Here is a 14,349-nt window from a genome sequence, read left to right on the forward strand (position 1 = left end):
TTTAATATTGTCATATATTGTCAAATATGTTACAATAATATTCCACCCTATCTTTTTCTGTAGCGTTGAGATTTGTTTTCTTTGTTGGGGTGAGGCTAGAGCGGCTGCTACATGGCATTGCTCCATTTTTGGCTTAAAAGTAACGAACATTGAAGCCATGATTGCTCTTCAAAGTCTGGATCGAATGCTGTCACTTGGTATCTGAACCGATAAATAGAACACAATTTTTTTTAATATCACATTTTCTAGTAGCACTAGAAAATAATAATAACAAATAAAAGTGACTTGACGTTTCATTACCAAAGTCGCTGAAAATAGACCCAAAAGGCAATTGCTTTCAATAAATTTCCTTTCAGAGTATGGCAACGACAAGTTGGGAAATATGATGTAGAACTTTTTTAGTTATAGCTAAATGTATATATTTTGTGATCTGTTGGATCGACAAAAGGAATCTCTTTAATTTTGCAAACACAATTTTGGTGAAGGCTACTTAATGGTGAGCGATGCTTTTATATAGAAAGCTATGCATGAATTGCAAATCAGGAATCAAAAACAGGGAAGTCCTATGGAGAATGTGTGTTGCCTATTTGTTAGACATTATCAGAATCAATAAGAAGCGAATACTTGCAAATAATCTCTGCGGATAATTCTTCTTAAATAAGATTATTTTTCTGCTAAAACGATTCTCTTTAAATTCTACATACGTTTCTGACAACGTTTTAGGAAGCGTTTGTGTCTTATAAGTAGTATGGTTATGAAGAGCAATCAATATTTACTAACAGATTTCTCATTGAGTGATCACTTTTTAAAAATTCTAGGACTAGTACTTTGAAGACAGTTTACCAGAGACTTATCCATATACAAGTATACAAGTAATAAGGCACTGTGGGTGAGCAGTGGAGTCGTCTAGGCCTTCAGATGAAAGGAGAAGTCGACTACAGAAAGTTACATTAAAATGCGAGTGAGCTTCAATGAGCCGCAAAAAATTATGAAGCTCATCAAAATGTGCGCTGAATTGTAAAATTGCCGCTTGCCTTTCCACCATTTTTATTATTTTCTCTATTTGACTGCGATGAGGAAGGAGAGGGGGCTGTGGGAGCCTACATAAGTTTGCCACAAGTTATGAATGTGTGTGTGAGTGTGTGCGTGTGTGCGTTTGTTATCTGAGGCAATTAAAAAACGCCTTTTTGTTTTTCGACTTCTCCAGCATGCATTGCCGGCATCTTAGACAAGAGCCGAGCACACACTCTCATGTACGCGTATGTTGAAGGGTTGGGGCCTTCCCCCCATCCTTTGTAGAGTTCTTTTGAGTTGGCTGCGAGTTTGTCTTTAGCAAGTGCTGCTCAAACTTTTGCCTTTGTGTTGATGTGTTTATTTATGCAGCTTTCTTTATGATTTCACTGATTCGCAGAGCAATTTACGCGACTTTTGGCATTGGCGGAAACGGTAACCATTGTTTTCAAAAAAAAAAAAAACCAACCTAAACATGATTATGAGACCGAGGCTATGGTTTATCAAAGAGCTGTGCTGGAGGTGGCGAAAGTGTAATGTGAAGCCTAGAAAAAAAGTTTCGCTTGGCTAATGCAAATTAATCTTCCATTTAAGAACCGCAGCCAACCCTCCCAGCCTCCCAGTCGCAGAACCGCCTGATTGATTGAAATGTCACATTAAATGCGTCGCTTCCAAAATATATAAACCAAAGCAAAAGTAAGAGACCGAAATGTAAAAGCAAAACGCATCAAAAATGCCAAATGAAACATAAATGCCACAAGCAACCGGTCGTGCGTTGACGATGGTTGTATGGCTGTATGGGTGTAGGGTTGGGGGCGGTCGAGGGTCAACCCTCATGCGTACGTTTGTTTTATGTTTGATAAGCATGAAAAACGTACAAAACCAAAAAAAATTAAATTGTTTTAGAGCAGGCGAGCGGAGTGGGAGATAGAAGGCGGCCCAAACAGAATCCTTAAAAAATAGTGCTACTTAAAAAAATAAAAAACAAAAAAAAAATAATACAAAAAGTACAAGTGTGAGGGGGGTTGTTGTAAGACGTAAGCGGCAGCAAATGTTTTATCGTTTATACTTTTTTTTTGTTTTTTGTTTTTGCATTTTGCGTTCTGTTAAGTTAGAAAAATGAGTGTCGATTAATTTAATAGAGACAAAAAGCTTTTTCCACACAGTGCAGGGCGCACAACGTGAACAGAAAGAGAGTGAGAGATAGAGATAAGGAGAGAGAGAGGTAGAGCTGGGCGGGGTAGGGTGCAGTCCTGGCAAACAAGGCCTAAGATATAGAATAGCATAATGGAATTGCCTATGCTTGGCTTTGGCAGACAGTGAAAAAGCAGCGATGTTGGTGTTGAATTAGCAGAAGAAGTAGATTGATTCAAGTACATATACATACATACATATATAATTATAAAGCTCCACAAGGAATGGGAAGGCTACGATAATTGCACTACTTTCTATATAACGATATATATTGGTAGATTTTCTTTCTCAGTACCATTAGCTACCTGTTTGATAGTCCAATAATTTACGAAGGCTCGTCAAGTTGCTCATCGGAGCAACTTAAGTATCCAGGCTAATACAGGGTGCGCCATCTTTTATGTCGGTATGTAACATTGAATATCTTTAAAAATAAACAACCGATTTTCAAGTATGAGATATTTTTATTTAATTTGGTTCTGTACAATTTCTTGAACTGAGGTTTTCAACACTGGTCTACTCAAGCCAATCGGTTCACAAATGACAAAGTTATTCAATATTTACATACCGACATAAAAGATGGCGCACCCTGTACAAATATCACATTAGCTAGGACTAGCAGCTATATACAGACAGGTAATGGGTAATTTTTTAGGGAATCCCTCTATTTAAAATACAACGACTACGCTGGCTACGAGTATGTTGGCATTGATACAACAAATGATAACTTTATAAATGTAAAACCTTAATTATACTGTTATTATGTACAACAACTGAAATGAAACTTATAGAAAAATACAAATAGGAGTGTAGTCTTATTTCATTATTTATACTTTATATAAATCTATTGGCAAGATCAGCTCTTTTTCTATAGATCTTTAGATCTTTTTCTATATGTGCCGTTTTCATATACCAGGGAGCACCTGTTGGTAGGCGAAGGGTTTTCGCTTGCAGGATTCGGATTTTCTGCAGGTGTGATTTATCAGCGATTCCATAAACTTGCAAACCATATCGGCAAGTGGGAGCGATACAGGACTTAAATGATAACTGAAGCTTTCAAGCTAAAACTAAGCATACACATATACAAAAATTTCCATTTGGAAAAGCCGCTCTAAAACAACGTCAGCTTCAATAAGTATTTATCTAAACTATCTGTGTATATAATTATAATTAATAAGATCAAAATTCTTAGCCGATTTCAATTCCTTTGTTCCTTTTAAAAGAGTGTGATTACAATCTTATCCCACTATTAAGCATACATTTAATATGAAGAACTAGAGCGGAAAAATGTCTGTAATAAACATTAGACGATGTTCAAATTTCGATGTTTTTTTACAACCCTAGTATCGACCCATTACTGTGTATGTGTGTGTGCGCAAATGTTTGTTGTAGACCGTTTTCATTTGTGGCTGAGAAAAAAAAGGAATAAAATACACACGCACACACACATACATGCAACTGAAAAACAAACGTATAAAACTAATGAAATCCTTATTAATATGCCAGGGACCTTTGCTGTTTGTGTTGGTCCTTGTGGCGTCGCCAACATCAGAGTGACGGACTGGACCGGACCGGACCGGACTGAGCCGGACCGACAGACCAACTGAAATTGAATATGCAATGAATTGTAAAACGCAAAAGTTTTGCATAAAACAAAAAGCGAGTCTGACACACAAACACACACACACACACACACACACATACAAATAAAATGGTCAGCCCGAAAAAAATGTACGCACATTTTTCAGCGCATATTATGTAATTTTTCACTTTTACTCTACGCGCTCCCAAGCCAAAAAGAAATCAGGCAACATTTTTAGTTGACTTTTTCCTCCTCCTCCTCTTCTTCGTCCGCTTTCTCCAGCTCTTCCTCCACATCTACTTCTTCGTTATTTATACCGTTGCTTATGGCCTTGGGTGCTGTACTAAAATTGTCCAATCAGCTAGCTGCAACATCGCAGCCATGCCATTGGTTGGCACAAAGACGAGGCACCGAAATCGAAGCTCGCACATACGTAGGCACATACGTATATATATGTATATATATGTATGTACATACATATATAGTATATAAGTATAGAGAGGTCCTGTGTGTGGCGAGTGCGTGTGTATGGGTATTGATATCTGATGCGTATTCAATAGCTTCGACGACGAGGCGCGCGCGCATGCATATGAGGGTGAATTCCACTCTACTCACGGCAATAACGGGAGAAACGGTAGCAACCCTTTCGGGCAGCCAGGACGTGAGTGTCCTTCAAAGTGCACTGGCAGTGAGTGTCACATGTGGGTGTACAATAAAAGTACGGGCATGAATCAAAGTTTTTGTTCCATCTCACCTGAAACATCTGTTGATTCAGGCAATGTCCAATGCAGCAAAAAAAGGATTTCGAAGTCATTTAAAGTACACTGAATACATGCATGTAGATTAGATTAGATTAGTCGTAAAGCTCCTAAGCTCGAAGGTGTTTTCACTTTCTTTAAAACAAGTACACATTATCAAAGTTGGTGTCAATAGTTTCGCTTTTAAGGAAAATATTTAACTTAACTGGGATCCTAATCTGCTTTGACCATCGTACTCCAGTAGACTTATCCTTATTAACATGCCTTTGTTATCTCACAAATTGATTGTCGGAGATATTGATTCCTCTGTGTTTTTAGGTTCTATTAATTTTTCTGTACCTTCCAGGCCAACAGGTACGTTTTGCATTTTCTACTTAAAAGATAACGCAATGCACAATCCTTTTCGAGTATTATCCTCTGATTATAATACTTTTTACTCTCAAGTAAGCTCTCTCTGCGGCAGAATCACTAATCACCACCAGACTAGGTCATCGATTCTCAACTTTTTATATTTTAATTATAATTTAATCTTTTCTTTCTTTATATGTTTTTTAATTTCAATTTATTATTATTTTAATTTAATTGTTTTTGATTTTTATTGATTTTTCTTCATGTTTGGCAAATAAAATCCTCCCACCCAGTCGTATTCGTTATTACAAGTATAAAGGCTTATAATTTCTATACATATTTTAATTCTTTAGATTCATTTAGCTTAAGTTTTTCTTTGTAATATGTATTTTTTTACATCGACAGCTTTATTTGTTCAAGAAATAAAAAAATAAAAATACAAATAAAGACAGTAATACTAAATGTGACGAGCTTATGAGAAGTATATGGCTTTGCAAGCGATGTCTTAAAAATATAAATTTCAATATAAAAAACAACTTTTCCTGCTAGAAAATTGAGAACTCCTCAAATTTTTATCATATATACCCAATAATTTATAGCTTTTGAGTACAAGTTTTGTCTTAATGCTTGTATCAAACCCAAATAAGTGGAGTTGTTGATATTTTATTGCAAACAACTATTAATATAGATGTCAGAATAAATTGATTATATTATAGAATGGAATTGGAGCTGTAGATATATAACTTAACGGTGATGTTCAAATGCTTCAAATGTTTTAGTAGATCCGATATTACTGTTGTGGTAACGATTGGTGGAAAGGGGGTCTTCCTACCCACCAGTGCTGAATACCTTTTGAAGTCAACTTTGCCATCCCCACTTGCTCCCTCACAAATGAGGAGCGGGAGGAGAGGGTTGGAGGCAGACAACAAGGGTTGTACATAAACAAATAATCAAATTAGTGAAAAGCATTTAACAGCATTCAAAAGTTTTGCAGTGCATGAAAAAGTGTTAATGTTGTTGCTGGTTTATGTATTTGTGTTTGTACATGCAAATGTGCCAATAAAAATGCTTAAACTTCATTAATAAATAATTAAGCGAAACGGTACTCCCTTACTAACACACTCGCAAACACACGCCGACATTAATGGCCGCCATCGCTGCCTTCAATAATTTTAATGTTTTTGGCGTAAAAAGCCATTAAAATGCCAAAGTGGGTGCGTGTGTACGAAAGCGCCACAATGTTGCAGACATAAATTATGGCCAAAAAAATATATATATACATACAAATACATATAAAGCAGGGAGTACAGAAAAGAAATAAGGCAACAAACCAAAAAATTATTAACGCTTAAGTGTGTGAGCAAATGTTTGCATATGCCTAAGCACAGGCAACAACAAAAACTATAAAGGCGAATATGCCGAGGACATTCATTATCAGCGGCGCATAAATGAGCTGAGCCGCTTCGCAAATGTATCTGTATGTGTGTGTAAAAGGGTTAGAGCGAAGGACGCTTGACTGGCACATAAAATTTATGTTTGTCCTGGAAACACAGCAACATGCCGAACAACAGCCAAGGGCCCCGTGACAAGGATGACTAGAAAATCAAGAGTGAGTGTAGAGTATCAATGCATGGGACCATTATCATCATCCATGCAGTCATTCAGGCTGCCGCCAAATGAAGTCTAAGCGGCTAGGCCATTAACGGAACGAACGCCAGTAACTACAACAACAACAACAACAGCAGCAGCAGCATGAACAACCAATCTGGGCTGCCAGCTTTCGGCACAGTGGGTCAGTGGTTTTGCTTGGTTGTCATGGTTGCTCTTCTCCCACAGAGAAACCAATTGGTATCTAATTTTGTCATATAATTAAAAAGCACACATCGATATATGGAGTGCTTTACGAACTGCTGGTCCACACTCAGAAGCTTAAGCCGCACTTTAACTTTAAATACTAACACTTTTTGGTATTTCAATAATTAGTAGTGTCGTAAATAATATTGTTACCTTTAAGCAGAGACAGCTAATACATATATCAGAATGATTATTTAGAAAATTTGCATTTTAAATGCATGTGACAACATGATTTCTGAAAATATTGTGTTCATGACTCATGCTTTTATTTTAGCTTATTATAACTATCCGACACATTTGGAATAGCAAAGTATTTTGAGATTGATCTCAACAATCACGGATATTTCGTTTTATGGGAAACCAAAAATTACGAAACTAAATAATTTCATGCTTCGGATATTCCATTTCATCAAAACCCATACAATTTTATGATTTTAAATTATTTTTCGTTATTCGTTTTTCTAAATTTTCTTTTCTTTCTTAATGTTATTGTTTTTGTTTTTTTTTTTTAATATAGTATGTGTTCTTAAATTGTTTTGTTGGCAACAGATGGGACATGTAGAAAAGAAACATTTTGGAACTGCAAATATCGATTTCAATTCGTTGGAGAATTTTAATTGAAAACCTAATTATGGCTCTTAATGTATTTGTCCCACTGTGCTGCGGCTCAAATAATTTTATAGCATATTTTTCGGCTGTTTTTATATTTATTACATTGGGGACTTTTCATTGTTACGCATCGGTCGTTCTGCCAACAACAACAAGGAGGACAACGACGACGACGGCGACATGGACGATGTCTTGGAAGACAATGTTTTAACCCAACATTGGCAGTAGCAGCAACAGCAACAGCAGCAGCAACAACAAAGTCGCTGGCAGTCTCTGTTTGTTTTAGCTTAAATTAACAAATGTGCTTTTGTGTGATAATTATAATTTTACATTACCTTTTGTTAATTGTTAAACAACACTGTGTGCGAGTGTGTGTGTGTATGCGTGGGCATATGGCTATGGAGCGCTGAGTGCCATTGCTTTGTGTGAAGTATAGGTTGCGAGGGAGGCATGAAAGGTGTTAAAAAGACGTAAATAAGATGATGATGTTTAGGACGCAATGGCAGCCTTCTGCTTGTTGTTGCTTCTGCTGCTGCTGCTTCTGCTGCTTTTGTTGTTGTTATTACATAGTTTGCTTTATATGCCCACAACAAACACACACGCGCACACCCACGCCCACCCCCACACACAACCCTTTAAGCACTCACACTGGGAATGAAAGTTGGAGTATGGATGGGGGGAGCTCGAGTTGTAGGCGGAGGTGTGACATATTGGCAATTTGATCATGTTACGTGTTGTGCTAGTACTCGCATATGTGTGTGTGTGTGTGTGTGTGTGTGTGTGTGTGTGTGGGCGTGCTGTACAGGCTGTACGAATTTTATGCATTAATGGCACAAAATTTTTAATGATGTGCTACGTGTTAAGTTATCTCCAGAGTGTAGCAAAAGCAGTGTGTATGCGCCTAAAAGCAGGCAACACAGAACACAACTCACGCCCATGCTCACACCCCCACACACTAACAACATTGCCAAGGTAATAATCGTAAGCAACAAAATTGGTAATTTTGTAATATGTTCTGCATATGCGCAATATGCAGGTCTCTCTACAAGCTCCTAATACCGCTTCTGCCATTCGTATGCAGGCGTATGTGTGTGCGTATAAATGGTGCCACCTCTATAAAATATAAAATTGTAATAAGTAAAGTTATGTTTTCTAGCTGACTGTTTCATTAGCTTTCTCCAACACCTTAAAAGGACACTTGCATTGTTTTGTTCCGTTGAGTGGCTCGCGCGCGTTGTCTAATCATAAATAGTAGTGTTGGCTTCTATGTAGGTCTACGGCCTATATTATTTGGTCTGGGGTGGGTTATAGCAGATCGACGGCTGCTAACAGCCTTCCTGTTAATTTGAAATTTTATGACCGGCAATGGCTTTTACCACACGTACAGATGCTAAGAGACAATCATTAGATGAAGTGACAGAATGGCTTTTGCATGCTTTTATGCTTTTACGTTGGACTACATGGGAAATGGAATTTAGAAGATTTTTCCCATACCTTGTTGACTACGGGAAATCTTCAGCTAAGTTTATTTAATTTTAAAAATATATTGGCTTATTTAAAGAGCAATTCAATAGAGAGAAGATATGTAAAATTAATTGTTCAATTATGTTATGGACACAGAGTTTGGTGATAAACTACAAGTATTATAATAGCTTTACTGATCTAGTATCTTGAATTCGAAAGACGATTTCAATGAAAAAGAACCAAATTTATATAAAATGCCACCAGCGTGCCTGTTGCTCCAATAAAAGACTCGTGCCGTTCACAATTCAAAAAAAAAAAAACATAAAACAAATTGCCTTTTATTAGCAAACAATAAAAAAAGAATAAAAAGAAAAGACGACAGCAGCGCACGACAGCCGAGAAAAGCGAAAGAATGAAGAAGAAAAAAAACGCAAATAAAGCAACTATTGTCACATGATTTTCCAAACGTTGCCTGCCTGGCATGCCTGAAGGAACTTTTTCCTTCACAATGAAAAGGGTTCGACTGCGACCACAACGACGAGGATGTCGACAAAGGGTGCCAGCACAAAAGCGTGTAAAAAAAGGTGTCTCGGAATATAAAAATAGCAAAATTTATTGGACAGTTGCACGCCACCCATTTAATTTATATTTATAGAAAATAAACACCGGAGTGATTTCATGGCCGCAACATACTCGAATACTAAAGGCAATGAGGTAAAGGGGGGAGCAACGGCCATAAAACGGATCTTAAATGTTCTTACCTCATAGCCCACAGATATTTATTGTTTTTTCTTTTCTAGCTAACAAATGGAGTAAGCTTTATTTGCAAATTTGATCGAACCTAGACATAACATTTTTGCTGGGGAGAAATGATTGAAAATGACTCAAAAACTGTGGAATCTTATGATAATCATTTGATTGGAGATGTCAGTTAAGTCCAAAGTTTAAACTTATGCTAGGATATATGCTGCTTCAAAAGATTAAAATTTTTGCGATGCAGTATTTTGTAGGTCTTAGAAATTTCTTTAAAAAGTCGTTTGAAAATCCTAAATCCAAAAAGTTGCCTATTTTCCATGCAAAGCATTATCCCTAATAAGTATGGATGATTTCCTTTGTTGGATTTAATATTTTCATCGTTGGTGCACGCACTATTATTGCACAGTTGTAATAAATGGGCAAGAAGTGGAGTCCACTTGCCCATAAAAAGCGCAACAAATTAAATGTCAACTTGGCTCAAAGGCAGAAGGCAAAAGGAAGTAGAACATGCAAGGGAGTAGAGCAACAAGCATTTTCACTTTCTCATACAATACAGCCAACCACACACACACATGCACATACCATCATCTATAACATGGCTCTGGTATCCCAAATGTGCTGCCATATTAAAAAACAATTTTCACACACACGCAGGCCATAAAACTTCTCTCAGCCACAAACTCAAGACAGGCGTCGACAAAAAAAACAGCATAAAAAAAAACGGCAAGAAAATTGGCTACAAAAGATGCTAATGATTTATTTAATCGATTTGACCATGAACATATGTTACCATCTAGAGTGGCACGGGCCAGTGGATTGGGCAGGATCTGAGGGCAAAGCGTGTGAAAAATGACAAACAATGTCAGGTCGTCCCTTTTTGTGCGCTTCCATCCCGCCCCCAGCTTGTCCACTGATATTTTTAATAGTTTCTCGGTTAGGTAACGTTGACAAGGGTTTGACCAGCAGCATGCAGCGGGCCAGAAAGGGTCGATACTGAGCACGCAGGCGGTCGGGGCAGCAAATGGTCTGAGATAAAAAAAAATAAATAATACAAGCCCCAAACGAATCACTACGATGAGGACCTTGGTGCCAAGTGTGGTCAACTGTAAGTCCTTGGGCATGTAAATTATGTTAAACGTTTGTCAATTTGTGTGATTTGTTGTCGTCATCGCTCCATGGTCAAGGTGCGAAAGGGTTGACGGACACTTTCACTGACATGGCATGGCCACGCGCTATTAACTCCGCCCAGCAGTTTGTTGCCTATTTGATAAAGGATTTTATTATGAAATGCCTCAAATAGCCGGCTTATAGATTGGTTGGGGCATAGAGGCTACACCTTCATACTATATGTACATAATTGCTTAAGAAATGTTTATGTGTCTGCTCTTCATTTTGAATACTTTACATTTTCGCATTTTGTTTTGTAATTTAAAGTCGAACTTTTTGCATCATTTGATGTTGCAAGATCGTTAAATAATATACTGTTAGATGGAGTTATCCCCTAAGCATTGATGTGACCAAAGTCTATGTAATATAAGGGGGTGTCAGTGCTTAGTATTTAATTACAACCACAATATACTTTATTCATATAGCTTCTTACTCTTTACAAAACGTATTTCAATTTCTTTCCTACACTGCTGAATTAGGACTCTGATACATACTCTTTTTGTCGCTTTCAAGCCTGTGCGTTGTCAGAGGTATCTCAATATTTTAGGGACGCCATATGGGTTATTAAATTACATAATTTGAATGTTAAAATGACACTTATGACACTTATATACATCATACAGTAGTCGCTTACATATATACATAGCACCTGACTTTAAGGCCTGCCGCATTATTTGACAATCGCTTTTAAAATGCACACCTCGAATGAATTATTATTAGAGCTCATAAACAATTCTTCACGTTTTTTGTCCTGAAATGTTTGTTGTGTTTTGTTTAGAATTGCACAAGGAGTTTCTCTATGTCCACCAAGGCTCGCCAATTTCTGTGAAATATCCTTGAATTTTATATAAATCTGAATTTAGATTCGAAATGAATAAAATTTTATGACAATCCAAGAGTTGCGAGTACATACTATATATTTCTATCTTTCACTCAATGAGACATTTGTCTTCTGCTTGACATGCTTTTAGAACTGTTGGAGGTGTAAGGAGGTGTACAAAAAATATAATAAAAGAGCTACTTAACATAGATATCCTGCTTTATCTTCAAAGTTTCTCAAATGTGATGTCATCAAATGGCCGGGATATTTCTGTAGATATCAATAGATTTTCAGGCTGGTGGACGATGCCATTTCTACGCCTAGTTAATTGTGTTTGTAGGGTTCTTAGAAGGTTCGTTTTTTTTTGTAAAATATAAGGTCTTTTATATAAATCATAGCACTATTAATTAGTTGTGTTTCTTTGGTGTACTTGGACAGCTGCAACAAAACGCATAAAGTTCATTGCTATAAACAGAGTTTGGTTCAACAAAGAATTGTTTCCATAAGCTCTTCTTCATTTAACGAGCCCCGGATTTCTTTTTGTTTTTTTTTTTACAATTCCTGCAAACCTTTATACTTATACTATATATACAAGTATATATGTATAAATATAAATATGTGTGTATGTGTGTGTATGTTCTACCTATATATTCTGAACAAAAAACAAAAATTTTCTTGTAATTAAAATCCATGGCCTTTTCAGTCAGCATCCTCAGTCAGGTGCTCAGCTGCGCCAATCAGTCAAACGCGGAGCCCCCTTCCCCGTCTCAGGCTATACAAACCATGGCAGTTCCTCCACCCATTGGTTTAAAAATTTGCCATGGCCAAATGTCACTTGTCACTGCTGCTTCTGCTCCTGCTCCTGCTCCTGATGTTGCCGCTGCTGCAGCGATGGCAGCGAAGCCAGCTGAGCAGCCCAGAGGCAGACCTTTACCTCGTCCTTTAACCCATGCACTCTTTTTCATTTTCTCTGCTTTTCTTTATTTTTTGTACGGTTTTTTTTTCTTCTGCTGCTATCTTTTTTGTTTAAGAATTACTGATTATTAATTCATTTTGAACCAGTGAGGCATTCATATTTCTGCTCTACCTGTACAGCCACTCATGATGCAGTGGGTCGCCATAGTCGTCATCGTTGTCGTCGTCGTCGTCGTCGTCGTCAGCATTGTCAGCATCGTCAGCATCGTTGTTATTCGTTATTCGTTTGTGACAGGCCACGCAGCGTTGTCTGTCAATGTTTTGCTTTCATTTTATTTGACTTTTTTCTATTTGTATAGCGTTGGCAAAACATCGCTGGTCATAGACGTTGCACAGTGGGCTTAGTTTGACAAAAACATAGACTTACTCATCCCTAATTTTGGCAGTTAAAAGTATGGTTGAAACGACAATTTATAATTGGAGCATAAAACTTATTAATGAAGGGCATCATTTTTTGTAATTGATTGTTTTTTATGACCAAAAACCAATAAGTCTGTTATTTGTGGAGCACTAAGCGCTGAAGAGCGCTTAATTAGCAAAAATTTTGATCAACGTTAGTTGGGTAAACTATATATTAAGTATTCTTGGATTCTTGTTTTGTGATCAACTAGTTAGCTTTCAGAAATTGATAGAAATGTTCGTTAATTGCGGAGTCATAATGCGGTTTAATAAATAGCCCACAAAATACTTGATGGGGTCTGTATTCAGAAACACGATTGGCATCGAATATCGAAATAATTTGTAATGCACCAATTAAAAATATAATTTTTTTCAATATCATAAACCTTGCTTTTATGAAGACTGAAGAAAATTTCTAATTTCCTTTATTCACAATTCGTATTTACTAGCCTATGAGGGCTTCACTTTCATTCTTCTAAAGTTCAAGAGAATATTTCTGATTCTGCATTTATTTATTTTTTTTTTAATTTATTGGGCTTGATCAGCTTAGATTTGGGCTGGATTTTAAGCTCTGAATTTTATACAAAATCAAAAAAATTTTGGTTTCAATTATCAAATTTTTTGTTGTGCTTGTACGCTGAATATTTACTCAAGTTTTACATTTTGAAATTGGCTTACATTCGAATTACTTTTACTCTTTCTCTTTATACTTACTTAGCTGTTAAGTAGAATTACTTTTCCTTCTTTACTTACTATTTTTTTTAGTCTGTTAGGTCTATAATGTCTCTGATCACATATGGCTGTGATTCGGGATATAGCTGGCCAAATGGCAAATAAAATTCCCCCATTTCAGAGGCATTAATAAATCTTATTGAATAGTTTTCTTAGGCTTTCTTATCTTTTAAGTTGAAATTATGACGTTGTATTATTAAATATCTTTATTTTATTTTAAAATATTATATTATTATATAAATTATAAATCATAGTTTTTTATATGAATCGACAGCACTATTTGTTGATTTACTAAATAAAATAAAATAGAAAAAATTCAATTGCTCAATTTAAATTAGACTCTAATTTATGCGTAACTTTTCGTTCTTTTCTCTGACTATTTTCCTTTGGATATTACATATTTACTAAGCTTTTTCGTCTTCCAAAAGATATAGCTTCATTCAACTATAGGCTGTATCTATGATTTCTGCATTTGTACAAATGGATGTAGATGTTGAAGTGTCACACACACTGTGCACTAAGAGCCTGGCTTGCTGACAGGAGGCTGTTGGTAGCTGAGTTCATACGCCAGTGAGCGGGCTGACTGATTGTTCGTCTTGGTGGTCAGGACGATGGGTTGTTGCTGTTGCTGTTGCTACTGTAGTTGCTGCATTCATTGTTAAAACATTGCGTTTTTACTGCAG

Source organism: Scaptodrosophila lebanonensis, unplaced genomic scaffold (genome assembly GCF_003285725.1).
Source record: "Scaptodrosophila lebanonensis strain 11010-0011.00,11010-0021.00 unplaced genomic scaffold, SlebRS2 tig00000142-arrow-arrow-pilon, whole genome shotgun sequence".
In the NCBI taxonomy this organism is placed as follows: domain Eukaryota; kingdom Metazoa; phylum Arthropoda; class Insecta; order Diptera; family Drosophilidae; genus Scaptodrosophila; species Scaptodrosophila lebanonensis.